The following is a 14,279-nucleotide window of genomic DNA, read 5'->3' on the forward strand; positions in this document are numbered from 1 at the left end:
TGTTTGGAACAGAGAAATTAATCAGCATGAATTGTGTGGAAGTGGCAAGAACTTTTGTTTATTATAATCATTCTTTCTCCCTTTTGTCCCTCCATTACTATTTTCTGTCTGTCCTCAGATTTCTTTACTACTTCAGAAACCCCATTTCTTTTCATTTATTTGGACAGTTGAATTGCAAATGACAGAAACAGATGGAATATATACAAAGGAGGAGTGGGGGAAGTGTAGAAAGAGTGTGCATGTGAACCAGATAGGTAAACTTACAATTACCATAACTGTCACTGAAGTGAACAAAACAAGCCCAGCACTTCAGCATCAGAACATATGCCAGTTTTCTTGCTTTTGGCATTCTGCTGCCAACTTAGAAATTATTGCAGATTTTGGAAGCATATAGTTATAACCAGTATATAAAGAAACAAACTGAAGACTTGTATCATTCTATTAAATGTTTAAAGTGACTTTTTGTTTTTGTTCATGTTTGAATATTGCAATGTATAATTTTATGTGTGCCCATAATTGCCCAGGTGCTGGTAGTGCTCCCACCCACATAAAGCGTATCTGTCTGGAAGTACTGCAAACCATGTTACATGGGTTTATGCATCATGCAAAGCCATAGTTTACAAACCGCAATGGCAAAACCAAACCAAAAAATTATGCATTCTTACTGGGCACAGTGTTTTATCCCAGCTTTATGGGATGCTGAAGTGTAAAATATGTGTTTAAAGAAAGTGCACATTGAAAGAAAATGTAATTATTATCAGGGTCTGTGAACGTAACATTACTGGAACACTTCTGTACTTTATCTTCATTAATTGAACAGAGGATCATATTTGTGCTATGGACACCAGAATACAGTGGTACCTCGGGTCACGAACTTAATTCGTTCCGCGACTCTGGTCGCGACCCGAATTGTTCGTGAACAGAAGCGTTTGTGACCTGAGGTACCACTGTATTGTTTTGGCCTGTGAACCCTCTTATGACTGACTTGAAAAAGTATTTTAAAGCATTTTTATTAACTTGCAACAGCAGGGTGCTGTGCTTCAAAATCAAGCACTGGCTTGTAGCTACCTGAGTCCACATTTGTCCTAGGATAATCTAGAGAATGAAGATAGTGGCTGAAACGCTGCTTAGTTTCAATGCTTGCAGCTGTTTTGGAATAGAGCAGCATGGAAGTACTGTAATTAATGAATAAATGCCCTCCTTAAAGCTAATAAAGAAAAAAGACACCTGCCTGATAACTTGGGTGTTGGGGTCGTTCTGGAGGCAATGTCATGAAGGATTGAGAGATACAGTGCAACTGTGCACTAGAGTAGGAGGGATCATGGTGAGGTGGTTTTGTAGTTTAAGCTGTCATTGTGAGGAATTGGCAGGCCAAGTGTGAGGGGATAAAGCAGGCCATAGGTTTGTGAGCATTTTGGTTATATAGTCCATGTGTCTGTAGTATAGGGTCTAGTGTGTTTGTGAAAAATTATTTGGAAGTAAGGTTTCTATTATTTTGGATTCAAGGACGGGTTTGGGGTACTTAGATCACATTCTGACAGAAACTCTGGGTTCTTGTGAAGTTACTTATATTTTAGTGCCATCTGAACACTACCCTGCAATGAATATCTTACAAATGGCCATCACAATTGTATTTAGTTCTACTCTTTAGTTTTATTTAGCTAGGCCTTTTCAAATGGTTGCTGATGATTTTACTACTATTGTTGCTGCTGCTGATGTTTTCTGCTAGTCAGCTTGAATGCCGTAAGAATAATGGGCCATATGATACAAATAGAAATTGTAATTAAATAATAATAATAAGCAAATGCATGCATAACTGGCCATTTTGTGTCAGTGATCACAATACTTTCTAAAATTCCAAATGTGCATGGTGATCTCCCAAAGTTAGAGATTTTAATAGTTCAATTATTCTTGCAATTAGAAATGTTTCTATCATGCCTGTTAGACTTTAACAAATAAATAATAATTTTAAAATGTTGCTAGCCTTGACTATTTAAGTCTAAACTTCTAAAAACTAGAAGAGGAAAAGGATGGATAACAACTGTTTACTTGCCACATTTTTGGTTGTAGCAGCTCTAAATTAGCAAACTTGGTATTGCTGCAAAAGAAGAAATGCTGATTAGAGAGATTTCCTAATGTTTATGAGATACGAGAACTTTTATAACCTAAAAAAGACATTTGCAGTAATGTTAATGCCAAATTTAACTGCTTTAAATTAAACTTAACGCAGATACAGCTCTAAAATGTTGTGATCTAATTTTGTCAGAGCTGAACATAGCTTCCAAGTATTTGGTGTGGAAAAAGGAAATTTGAAAAACAAATGTTTAAAGCTGTCTTTTTATAAGTCTGCAAATTATAATGAAAAGCAGAAATAATGTTTGATATTGCCATTGTCATTGCTCCTGCTACCTCCCTGAAGAATTATCTTTAGTTTTTAATTTAAGGCTCTTACTGTTTGGCTGGAGTCCACAAATCATATTTGGCTATATTAGCCAAAACTAACTTCTGCTAGCCAGCAAAAATGTAATAAATATGCTTAACCTCTAAGCGACTTTCCATTTTCACCCAACAAGCAGCAGCCTCCCCCCCCCTCCCCCATTTATGGACAAGCACTAATAACCACAAAGCCATTGTTTCGAAGAAGGCTTTGTTTTCAAAACTAAGTTTCAAAAACTGAGAGTAATTCAGTTCTCCTGAATGAATCCACTCTATCTTGTTCTTCTTTTCCTGTTGTAGCTCCCTGTTGCATGCTAGTGTTTTCATTCTCCAGCAAAACAAAAGGAATTAGTTAGACTTCCAAAATTACAAAACTATAGTGAGCTGGCATTACTTTCTCCTCTCCCATGCACAGGGATGGTGACATTTGAACTAAATTTATGGCTTAGCACAAGTTTGAATTTTAAATTGCACAAGGATACATCCGAGAAAACATCACAGAAAACTGTTTTCTTTCCTGTACTGCTGTTCAAAAGACAGGTTAAGACAGGCTAAAGGCATAGCACACATTGTGATTGGCCATAGCTGTTGGCTTCTCTTTTAATTAGTTTAGGGCTCAGCATATAATCCTACACACACACTATATCTGGCTGCAACTCCATAATCCAAGGGACAGTTGTTTGTTAGCCACACTAATCAGGGAGAACAGCAGAAAAGGGTGAGCAGACGTGTTCTGTTCTGTACCAGTAGCATCCTTTGAAGTGTCTTGTGAACACCTGCAGAAGAAGGAATGCTTCTCCTAAGTTTGTGCCTAGTTTTTAAATGCTTTCTTGTGTAATTTAACATTAAAAACTCTGTTGCCCTTGCTGTTGTTAGTTGCAGTAAATCAGTAAACTGATCCATAAAAGTGAATGAACTACATTTTTAAAATGAGTACGACAGCACTAAAAATAATGTAGGGATATTGTGCTCTTATATGCTTTAAATATACCTCGGCTATGGACTGTGTCATATGGCTTTTTATTTGGTTTTTTTATGCTTACTTTTTTATATTGTTTTTCATTATTGTGAACCTTCCAGAGTCATATATTTGAGATTGGTGGCTATGTAAACTTAATTAATTAAATATTTGTTTTAAAATTGCAGTTGATCTTGCCTTGCATGTTTTCAACCAACTCATTGCCATGTCTCTTCTCATCCATATTTTTTACTCCTCTTCATGAACAGCTGATTGATTATATGCCATCAAGTCATTTTCAACTCCTAGCAGCCACATAGATAGATTTTATCCAGGACGATCTGTCCCTAATGTAGTCTTTCAGGTCTTCCAATAGTGCCCCCATTGCCACTGGAACTGAGTCCATCCACCTTGCTGCTTGTTGTTATCTTCTTCACTTTTCTTCCACCTTTCCCAGCATTAGAGCCTTTTCCAGATTGCTGGATCTTTGCATAATGTGTCTGAAGTAGGATAGTTTGAGCCTGGTCATTTGCCCTCTAGTAAGAATTCGGTGATTGTTTGTTTTCTTGGTTGTCCACAGGAGTCTTCTCCAACACCAAAGTTCAAAAGCATCAATACTCTTCCTATCCTGCTCCAAAAGTCCAACTTTCACTTCCATAGAGTGTTACAGGGAATACTGTGGTATGCACGATTCTGATCTTCGTAGGTATAGAGACATCACAACATCTGAATATCTTTTATAAGGCCTTTATGGCTACTCTACCAAGTGCTAGTTTGCAGCGTACTTCTTGACTGCTTGTTCTTTTACTGTTAATGGTTGATCCTAAAAAGGTTAGTCACCACTTTGATATCTTCATTGCTAATTCTAAGGCTGGTTGTTGTACCTGTTATCGTTAGTTTGGTATTTTTTATATTTAATTTTAGTCCCATTTTTTTCACTAAGCTTCTTGACTTTTATTAGTAAACCTTGTAATTTTTTTGCATTTTCAGCTATTAGAGTAGTGTCATCAGCATAGTGCAGGTTATTGATGTTTCTTCCTCCAATTTGAAATCATGTTCATCTTCTATCTAATTTCCCTTAATATATATTCAGCATATAGGCTGAATCAATAAGGGGAAGTATATAGCCTTGTACCTCTCCTTTACCAACCTGGAACCAGTCTGTTTTGCCATGCTTTGTCTGTAGTTTGGCTTCCTGACCTTTATATAGATATCTCATGAGGACAATGAGATGTTCTGGGATCCCCATTTTTCTAAGCACATTCCACAACTTAATGTGATTGACACAATCAAAGGCCTTTCTATAATCAATGAAGCACATGAACAGCTGGATCCAATATAATGCTAAGGAATTGGCTTCCCTGGCTGGAAGGCCATCCTTTGTTTTGACAAGGAAGGAAATCTGCAGAGGAGATACACAGGGTGTTCAGGAATGGCAAATGTATAAGTAAAAATAACTGGCATTGACAATTGTCTGCAAACATGTGTTTGGCAGCTCTTGTTAGCTTACAGTCTTATTATTCACAGATTTCTCAGTATAATCCATTTTCTTCTTTGCTAATAGTTGAGTGCTGCTAAACACCTTTTGAAGTAATTGCTGTTCTGCCATAGCTGTGGTGAATTAGGCTCATGCTGGCAGATTAGTCCTGCTATTGGCTGCTAACTGGATTATTTTACATAGGTAAAAAAAACCCTTTCTTTTATGTTTAATTTAGGATTAGACTACTCATATTTTCTGACATGGTTTTGAATGTAGGGTAGAAACAGATTAATGAGGTTGGAACAGTATCCCAGCTGAAGGCGTTACCCATGAACACATGTACAGTGGTATAATTGAATATATGGGAGAAAGACTGGGCACCTCTCTCAGTTTTATAACCAGTTTCTCCTCTTGGATTTTTAGAGGTTTTATTATTTAAGTTATTGGGTCTTTGCTTTGGGTGAAAAATTACTAATTTTTCTACTAGTTGTAAGCAAGAGGAAAATGCTGTTCTTTGTTTAGTAAGTAGATACAGTTCACACATATTCAGCTATAAAGTAATATGCATATATTTTAGTTCACTGTGATATGTATAAATTGGAGCATCTGAATGCTAGCTTGGTGTGTAATAAAGCTGCTGTCATCCATTATCTTATCTTGGAGGAAGGCACTGATCTGGCATGTCTTACCAAGACCTGGTTGGGTCCAGAGGGGAGGTTCCCCTTTCAGAAAATGTGCCTACCCAGGTTTTGGGTTCTGCACCAACTGAGAGTTAAGGGGAGAGGAAGAGCGGTGTCTGTTGTCATCCATGAATTATTATAGGCTTTCTGGGGCTCTACTCCACACAAAACCAGATGTGAGGCATTCTGGCTGAAGTTGGGCTTAAGGGAACAGTTGGGATTGTTGCTGGTGTACTAGCTTCCATGCTGCCCAGTGGCTTTCCTGCCTGAATTGCTGGATTCCGTTGCTGGTTTGGCCACAAAGACCCCAAGGCTGTTGGTCCTTGAGGATTTAATCCTGGCACCTGATGATGTTGAATCTGGTGCAGCTCAGGAGTTCATGGCCTCCATGGCAACCATGGACTTGTCCTGAGTCATTGACAGGCTGACTCATGCCAGAGGCCACACATTATACAGTGGTACCTCTACTTACGAACTTAATCTGTTCCATGACTCTGATCGCAAGTCGAGTTGGTCGCAAGTCGAAGTAAATTTTCCCATAAGGTTCAATGTAATTACCGTTAATCCATTCCGGCGTCCGCAGACCACGTCTCAGGGGCAGAAAAACGGCCGCTGACCACGCGTCAGGGCGGAAAAATGGCCGCGGACCACATGTCAGGGGCGGAAAAATGGCCGCGGACCACGTGGAACGGGCGGAAAATGGCCGCAGACCATGTGGAACGGGCGGAAAATGGCCGTGGACCACGTGGAATGGGCGGAAAATGGCCACAGATCCGGTTCGTAAGTCGAGGTGAGTTCGTAAGTAGAGGTAAATTTTTGGGGCCGGAGCTGGTCGTATCTTGAAAAATTCGTAAGTAGGGGCGTTCGTAAGTAGAGGTACCACTGTATCTGGTTTTTGCCTCAGGAAGGTTGAGATGTGATCTGGCATTGGAAGATATTAACATCAGTCCATTGTTTGTCTTTCAACTCACTGGTGTCACTCCTTCCTGCAGGGAGACAGGGCCTGTTTGATCAGCCTGCTCCACACAATTGATGGATGAAATAGGGATCCAGAGAGAGCTTGGGGTTTTCCCTGAGGTTCTGGTGGGCAGTTGGGCTGAGGCCCTAGTCTCTGCCTAAAATGGGTGAGTGGCTGAGGCCTTGGATCATATTGCTCCTATGAGGCCACTTTCCATGCTCTGATCCCAGGGTGCTCTTTGGTTTACTAAGGGCTCTGGGAAATGAAACGCCAGAAGAGATGTCTGGAGTGTGTTAGAGGAAGACTCAAAGTCAATCTGATAGGAAAACAGATAAGAGCTGATATTAGGGATTACCTCAATAAGGGTGGCAAAACATCAGTGGTACCTCGGTTCACGAACTTAATTCATTCCACGATTCTGGTCGCCAACTGAATTGGTCGCCAACCAAATCAAATTTTCCCATAAGGTTCAACGTAAATAAGGTTAATCTGTTCTGAACCATATGTATTTTTTTTAACCACAAAAATATGAAACAAAGTATAGTACAGTACAGTATGAAGAGAGAGAACACTAACCTTACTTGAGGCGACACCAAAAAGCTTCACAGCAAGTGTCTGTCTGCGACCGCGATCTCGCCTAGAGGAAGCCACGACCACGTGTCAGAGCAGGGAAGATGGGCACGGGTCATGTTTGTCACCCGATGCAGAGTTCGTGAATGGAAGCAAAATTTTGCCAACGCGGCTGTTCGTGAACCGAATTGTTTGTGAACAGAAGCGTTCGTGAACCGAGGTATTACTCACCCTTATGTCATCCGCTGATAACCATCTAGTGGTTCTATTTAGGGGACCCAGTCCCCTACTGGGTATCTCCAAAATGCAAAAATGGATAATTATTTATGGGATACAAAGAGCAGAAAATTAAGCTGCCTCCTCCTCCTCCCCGCCCCTCCTCCTCCTCCTTTGTAAATGAAGGCACTGAAAGCCAGACTAATGCCATACAATCATCTAATTTTGCAAAAATAATTGTTTAGGGATGTTCTGTAGATTGGGATGGTAATAATAAATAATAAATATTACTTCATTTATTGAAGTGTAGTAACATCTTGCTGCACTGGATGCAGTCATATTCATTCTGCTGTATAAAAGACTTCGGTTCTAAAGTCTAACCCTGATGGCATCATTGGAAGCACAGAAAATTTAACTGACTTGTTTTGTTTAGATACACAGGACTTGCAGAACTATGGAAAATGTCTGCATCCTGAAAATGTCCATTTCTCTTTAGAAATTGTTTCATGATGTGCAATTGAGCTCTTCTTAGATTAATAGGTATTCTTATCACCTATTTATTATGTTGTATAATCTTATGTGGGGAATCAAAATTAGAAAGGCTTCTCACTAGCACTGGGTTTGCTTTTAAGAAAACACATTCATCTCTGAAGCAAGAGTTACCTGTCTGGTTATGCAGAGCCTGCCAGCCTGTACGTTATGCTCTATTTCTGTGTTATAGGAATGGCAAAAATAACCCAATCATAAGGAAATAGCGCTTGTGTGTTTTTGAGTTCGTTTAAAACAGTGAGACCAGCTAGTTGAATATGTAGTAATCCTGTGTGAAGAGTAAACATTTTGTTTTCTCAAGAAGGTTTGTTGACTATGTTGTCCCATACTAAAGTTTCTGTTTGCAAGATGGAACAAAGGAAATACAGTTCAGTGTGCATTCAGTCAATAATTGTGCCAGTTGCAGAATAGAAGAAACATGGGATATTTATCTGGCGGTTAACAGCATGTTGCGTATCAGCTATCAGTGAAGTAGACTTTAATTAATGATCCCCCCAACTTTATTGTTTTTAAGAATCAATGTATCAAGAGAGAATATTAAAACTGAAACCATGTTTCTGTTCCACACAGAGCCAGAAGAGAAATGGTGTCATCTGAAAGGAAGCCTGCTCTTTCTAATGTAAAGTAAGACAAAGGTAATTTATGTGCATTGTCCATTCTTGTCTGTGCCTTTCCCATAAATTCACCCACTTCTTTTTACCTTTTTTGGCTTGGTATGTTGTTCTAAATAGAAAGATTCAGTACTGTTCACAGAAGTCTTCCACTTGTCTTTATAGCTGTTCTATAAAATGTGAGAGAATCTTCAAAAGTGTAAATGTTTGGTCACTCTGGGCAGTTCACATCAGTAAAAAACAAAAACAAAACCCACAGCTATTTCCATAACATAGCTATAAAACCACCATCAAATGTAAGAAATATTTTTTAAAGGCACAAGCAGTAGTACTTAGGATCCAGATGTCTCATGGTTCCATCACCTGAGTTGTTCCTGAGTTCCATAACCTTTGCTTCTTGGAAGGAGTAATTCAAAGTGTCTCCTTCTGGATGGAGAGCACAGGATAGGCAGATTCAGTTTGAAGATGGTGGTCTTTGTGTAACGGGGAGCCAAGGCATGTAGGGCTTTATATGTTAAAACTAGCACTTTGAGTTCTATTCAGAAACCTATTGGTAATTAGTACACCATCCATGATACCTGTGTCACCCAGATAAAGTGGCTTCACCAGCTGGCAAATAGGCTGAAGCACTCTGTACATCTTGATGTACTTGGAGCTGCCTTTGAAAAACATTCAAAAACTCCAAGTAAAGTACATTGTAGAAATTGAACTTTGAAATTATGAAGGCATGACTCACTCCCATCCCACTTTTGGAAGGGCTGCAATTGATATACCAGATGAAGCTGGATAAACATCCCTTGGTCTACTGGTGAAGAAGGAGTTGTGAATCCAGAACCTCAAGTGTGACCCCATCCAGAGCCAGCATAGGAGAAACCAGGGAACCTGATGACTTTTTGAATGAATGATAATATCAGTGGCCCATCTTACCTGCTGTTTTACAATGAATATAGGTCCTCAGTAAGATTATCAACCAATGTAATTTGGCAAATCCTCCAAATGAATAATCCCTTAAACCCCATAAGTCTCTGATGGCAGAATGTACCAGAGTTAGTACTCACTTGTGCAGGATTGATTAGCCATACAGTGATTAACTCAAATCTCACCAGAGAATCTACCCTTTTATGAATGCACTTCAGATTCAACCATTGATTTGAAACATAAGAAGCATTTTCCAGCAAAATCCCCATTCCTCAGTCCCATTTCCTATAGACCCCAAAGGTCTAAAGATAAGACCACTGAATCTTTAAAAACTTATATAAAACCTGAATGGGTGGACTTACCAGAAGGATCATACATTGTTTTTACCTTAGATGGTGGGTTGCTGTCCATTGTCCTGATCTTGAATCCGGAAGTTTTTAGCAGAATTCCTGTAATAGCTATTCAGAATCCTGAACCAGCATGTCCCTGACATATTGCTATTAGCTCTTCTACTTTGTTTCTTTTTGCCTGAGCCTTTGCTAGCTAGAATGATGGAAGGTGAGCAGTCTGTATAGAAGAAGACTTACTAAAACCTGGAACTATTCTTTGTTATAGTGTTTCCATTCTGTCTTTTCTTCTACTTCAAAATGGCTCTTACATTGAGTTGTATTAACTTAAGTTTTATGACCAGAAGGAATAGCAATACTAATTCTGGTTTTGCTAAGCAATAATGATCTCATGAGGCCACTGTAATCTGAATAAATGTACATTTGGAAGTGCATTTTAAAGTCTGCATTTAAGGCCTTTATTTAAAAGTAGGCTTGTGGTAGGCTGTAGTTATTTTTAAAAATAATCATTATTGTCTGTTGCAGTATATGTTTCTTAGTTTTCAGCTAAATGATGCAGTAATTGGAACTGATCTCATGTATTTGGTAGTTTGTTCCTTATGTGTCTGCTACTTTTATATTGCTTAGACACTTCAGATTATTCGTACAGAAATGGAGGAAAATCATTCTAAAACTGATTGCATATTTTGTTCATTTAATGTAAAATAATAATTTTAAAATTAAAAAATAATTTTTAAGAGCTGCAAATGTCATAATAGGTTGTCATTATTCTGAGTTCACTTTACTCCACTTTTAGTTTATGTTTTCAGTAAATCCATGGAGCTGCTAAACATTGGCTTTCACCAGCAACAAGTTGAAAATGTGTCCTCTGAAAATAACTTTTTAAGTATTTAAAAAGCTTGACATAAACTGCAGCATACATCAAGCTATTATGGTACTATTACAGTGGTACCTCGGGATACGAATGCCTCTACTAACGAACTTTCGGGTTACGACCAGCTCCGTCCACAAAAATGTACCTCGATGTGCGAACTCCACCTCGGGGTACAGTCATTTTTCCGCCCTGACACGTGGTCCGCGGCCGTTTTCCCGCCGTGCCGCGCGGCGCCCGGCCGTTCTCCTGCTGCGCCGTGCCCGGCCGTTCTCGCACCGCAGAGTGCCGCGCCCAGCCATTCTCGGGCTGTGCCACGCCCAGCCATTCTCCCGCCACGCCGCACTCAGCCATTCTCGGGCTGCGCCGCACCCGGCCGTTCTCCCGCCGCGCCGCACCACGCCCGGCCTTTCTCCTGCTGTGCCGCGCCGTGCCACGCCTGGCCTTTCTCCCGCTGTGCCGCGCCGCGCCCGGCCTTTCTCCCGCCGTAGCGCGCCGCGGCTGTTCTCCCGCCGCGCCACACCCAGCCTTTTTCCCGCTGTGCTGCATGGCACCCGGCCGTTCTCCCGCCCCTGACGCATGGTCCGCGGACGCCAGAACGGATTAACGGTAATTACATTGAACCCTATGGGGAAATTTGCGTCGGGTTATGACCAACTCGGGATACGCCCAGAGTCATGGAACGCATTAAGTTCGTATCCCGAGGTACCACTGTATTAGTTGAAAGAAAAGCATCAGTAAAATAGTTGATTGGTTCACAAATCAATAACTGCATATTATTTGTGTGTAGAACAAATGTAAGTATAACAATTTATTTTAAGTGTTATAATGTTACTTCTGTGGTAATCCCCAAAAGAGCTACAAAGAGGTTTGCCAGCTTTTATAATATACCATGAAAAATATATGGAATTTATAGATTAAAAAGTTATGTGTTTTTGAATAGCAGGCTAAGGGTTATTTTGATTTCCCAGATTTAAAAATATTGATGGCATGTTGAAACATAATTATAGTTTGTACAGCTCTAAAGTATGGTTCATGTTGAAGAATAGACTCAAACAGTTCTCCAACTTAGTGTGACATTACATGAATGAGGTTAAACTCCATTAGCTTTCCTCCCTCCTTTGGAGTGGCTGAGAGAAGATACAAAGCTCTCCCTTCCATGTTCAACTAATTGTAGTTTGGTTTTGGCTGAATTCACATATTGTGCTAAGCCAGCCTTTCTAAATCTGCATCCTCACACACCCCCTCACTCCCTCCCCCACCCAGCAGCAGCCACTTACTTGCCTGCTGGCCTGGGACTTGCAGCTTCCTGCCAGCTTCCCCACTGACTTTCATTGTGGGAAGCCGGCAGGAAGTTGCCTCGTCTAATGATTGTGGGATTTGGTTAACGATGGCAACCAGGACTGTAGGGTTGTCATTGCTAAGCGAAGCAGTCACACTTTACGACTGCATCGCTTAGCAATGAGAATTCTGGTCCCAATTGCTGTCATAAGTCGAGGACTACCTATAGTATTATATATGAATGTAGCCAGCTATCTATCTATCTATCTATCTATCTATCTATCTATCTATCTATCTGTCTGTCTGTCTGTCTGTCTGTCTGTCTGTCTGTCTGTCTGTCTGTCTGTCTGTCTAATTATAAGGCATAGTGGCAATGCAGAAGAGCATTGTTATTTCAAGGAGTTTAGATGACATACTTTGATTTCTCCTGCACATGTTAAGAAAGTTTACTCTGAGTCATAATAATGTTTAGCTGGCTTGTTTTTCACTTTTACTTAGAAGTGGGGAGGGGAGGGAACCCTCAAGATGGTTTAGGTTAAGCACTAGCTTAACTGTACAGTTCCCAGGCATTTGATTCACATGATAAGCAGGTGTAACATCTGGTCAAGGTCACTTTCAGAGCCCCTGACTCCAAAACAGAGTCATGGGATTGCAGTGCCAGACTTTAATAAAAAGCTCTGGCCTTGCCCCTGGAATTGGGAGTGTGGACACAGGCCTTGGTACCAGGAGCTGTGTTATCTAAGCCATCTTGGGGTCTCTCTGTTGTTGTCTTATGGTAGCTCCTGACAGTAGAGGAAGAGTTATCATCTTGCTTGGTATGTTATGCTTTTATACTATGCTTATGTATTTCTGTTTAATTCTTTCTGATAATTCTTATAATCCTGCTCAAATCTGTTTGCTAGAGTTAACAGTAAAGCTTAAAATATCCTCACCTACTGGTGTGTTCACTGTCTCTGGATCTAAAAGAACTAAAAGAACCACTTGCCTGGGCACCTCATCACTGCCTTGACAATTGGCAAAATATAAGGTACCCAATTCAAACAATAGATTGGTGGTGTACAGCACGAAAACAAACAATAACCCCGAAATCTACCTCCCAATTCACAATGGAAGTGAAATTTCTGACCTTGTTGTGGCTACATCAGAAGAAGATAGGAGGAGGGGAATGTATAATCCGCAAGGCTCATTCACATAAAAATTATACTTTGTTTAGCAGTATCTCCAAAATCAGTCAGTTCTTTTAAGGGGGAGAAAAGCAGGTATTTATGTAGCAGGTTTATTGTATGTGCTAACTGTGGCTTTCTTCTATATATGAGCTCACAGATTATGTACCAAGCCTATACTATTCACCAAACACAATTGGAGTGTTTGAAATGTCAAATCATTGTAATCTCTGTGGAAAGAGACATAAGAAAATGTTTCAGTGAACTGAAAGCCAGCTGGATTTATATCTTTCCTCCTTTCTTTGGATGAGGCAGGAGTTCATGTATTTGACAGCTTACTTCAAACAATAGTGATAGTGTGGTTTGTTCTGTTTAGGTTTAGACTCTTGTATGAATCAAGCCTACTGTGAGCAATTCAGTAATGCATTACCTAGTGTGATGTTTGTATCCACTAATTGCTTTTCTTACTTTAGACAAAGAGTAAGCACTCTTAGTTGCACAGATCTCAGTTCCTGGTATAATTCATGGATTTCCCCCCTCACCTCTCACTTCTAAAAATATGCTCCCTATTTCATTTAGTCTAAAGAAGATGTATAGAAAACAGTTGTGCCTGATCTCAAGTCATGAACAGTGGGTAAAAATGGAAAGCTATCTTTCATCACAGGAGAAGATAAACTAGCACCCTCCATGTGTTCACAGAATATAGTACTCATCATTTAGAAATTACATGGCCAATGAACAGCTTATATGAGAGTTCCAGTCCAAGGAATCAGGAGGGCACCAAATTATTGCTCTGGAGAATACAAAGCTATTTTCTGGTGGCTTGTTTGGGCAAAAAGTTACCTGTGCTTTTTTTTAAGGGCTCCTTCGCAATCTGCTGAGTCAGGCTCTGGAAGTTCTACCCTAATGACAACACGGACAAAGGATTTCCCTAATCCTATGCAAGCTTTGTTCAGGAAAGAACAGACATAATCTAACCTCAATAATTGGAATACTTTGTAGAGAAGAAAGGAAATGGTTCTTGTGTGTGTGGTTTTTTTTAAACTAGTAACATTTCCCTCAAACAGTTTTCCGCTGCTCTTTCTACTACTTTTCTCATTTCCTTCCTTTCTTACTGCAGTGTCTTTATACACGTTAGACATCACATTTAGTTTTCCGTTTATATGAGTTGTAATTGCTGCTATTCTAGGGTGATTTTGCAAATCTGTGCATTTAGTAACCCAAAAAAAGCCCCAATATGT

At 39.9% G+C, this 14,279-nt stretch overlaps 1 protein-coding gene across 4 annotated transcripts in view; it reads left to right on the forward strand.

Moving 5' to 3' along the window:
• INPP4B (inositol polyphosphate-4-phosphatase type II B) overlaps positions 1 to 14,279 on the forward strand; it is a 256,059-nt gene that overhangs the window by 25,356 nt on the left and 216,424 nt on the right. For all 4 annotated transcript variants that reach the window (XM_088132815.1, XM_088132817.1, XM_088132816.1 and 1 more), the window contains exon 2: positions 8,418 to 8,482. The gene's annotated coding sequence lies outside the window, so the exon portion shown is untranslated. The remainder of the gene's footprint in view (positions 1 to 8,417; positions 8,483 to 14,279) is intronic.

Source organism: Python bivittatus, unplaced genomic scaffold (assembly GCF_059951505.1).
Source record: "Python bivittatus isolate LINGU-HERP-01145 unplaced genomic scaffold, Pbiv_v1 ctg000070_np1212, whole genome shotgun sequence".
Classification (NCBI taxonomy): Eukaryota; Metazoa; Chordata; class Lepidosauria; order Squamata; family Pythonidae; genus Python; species Python bivittatus.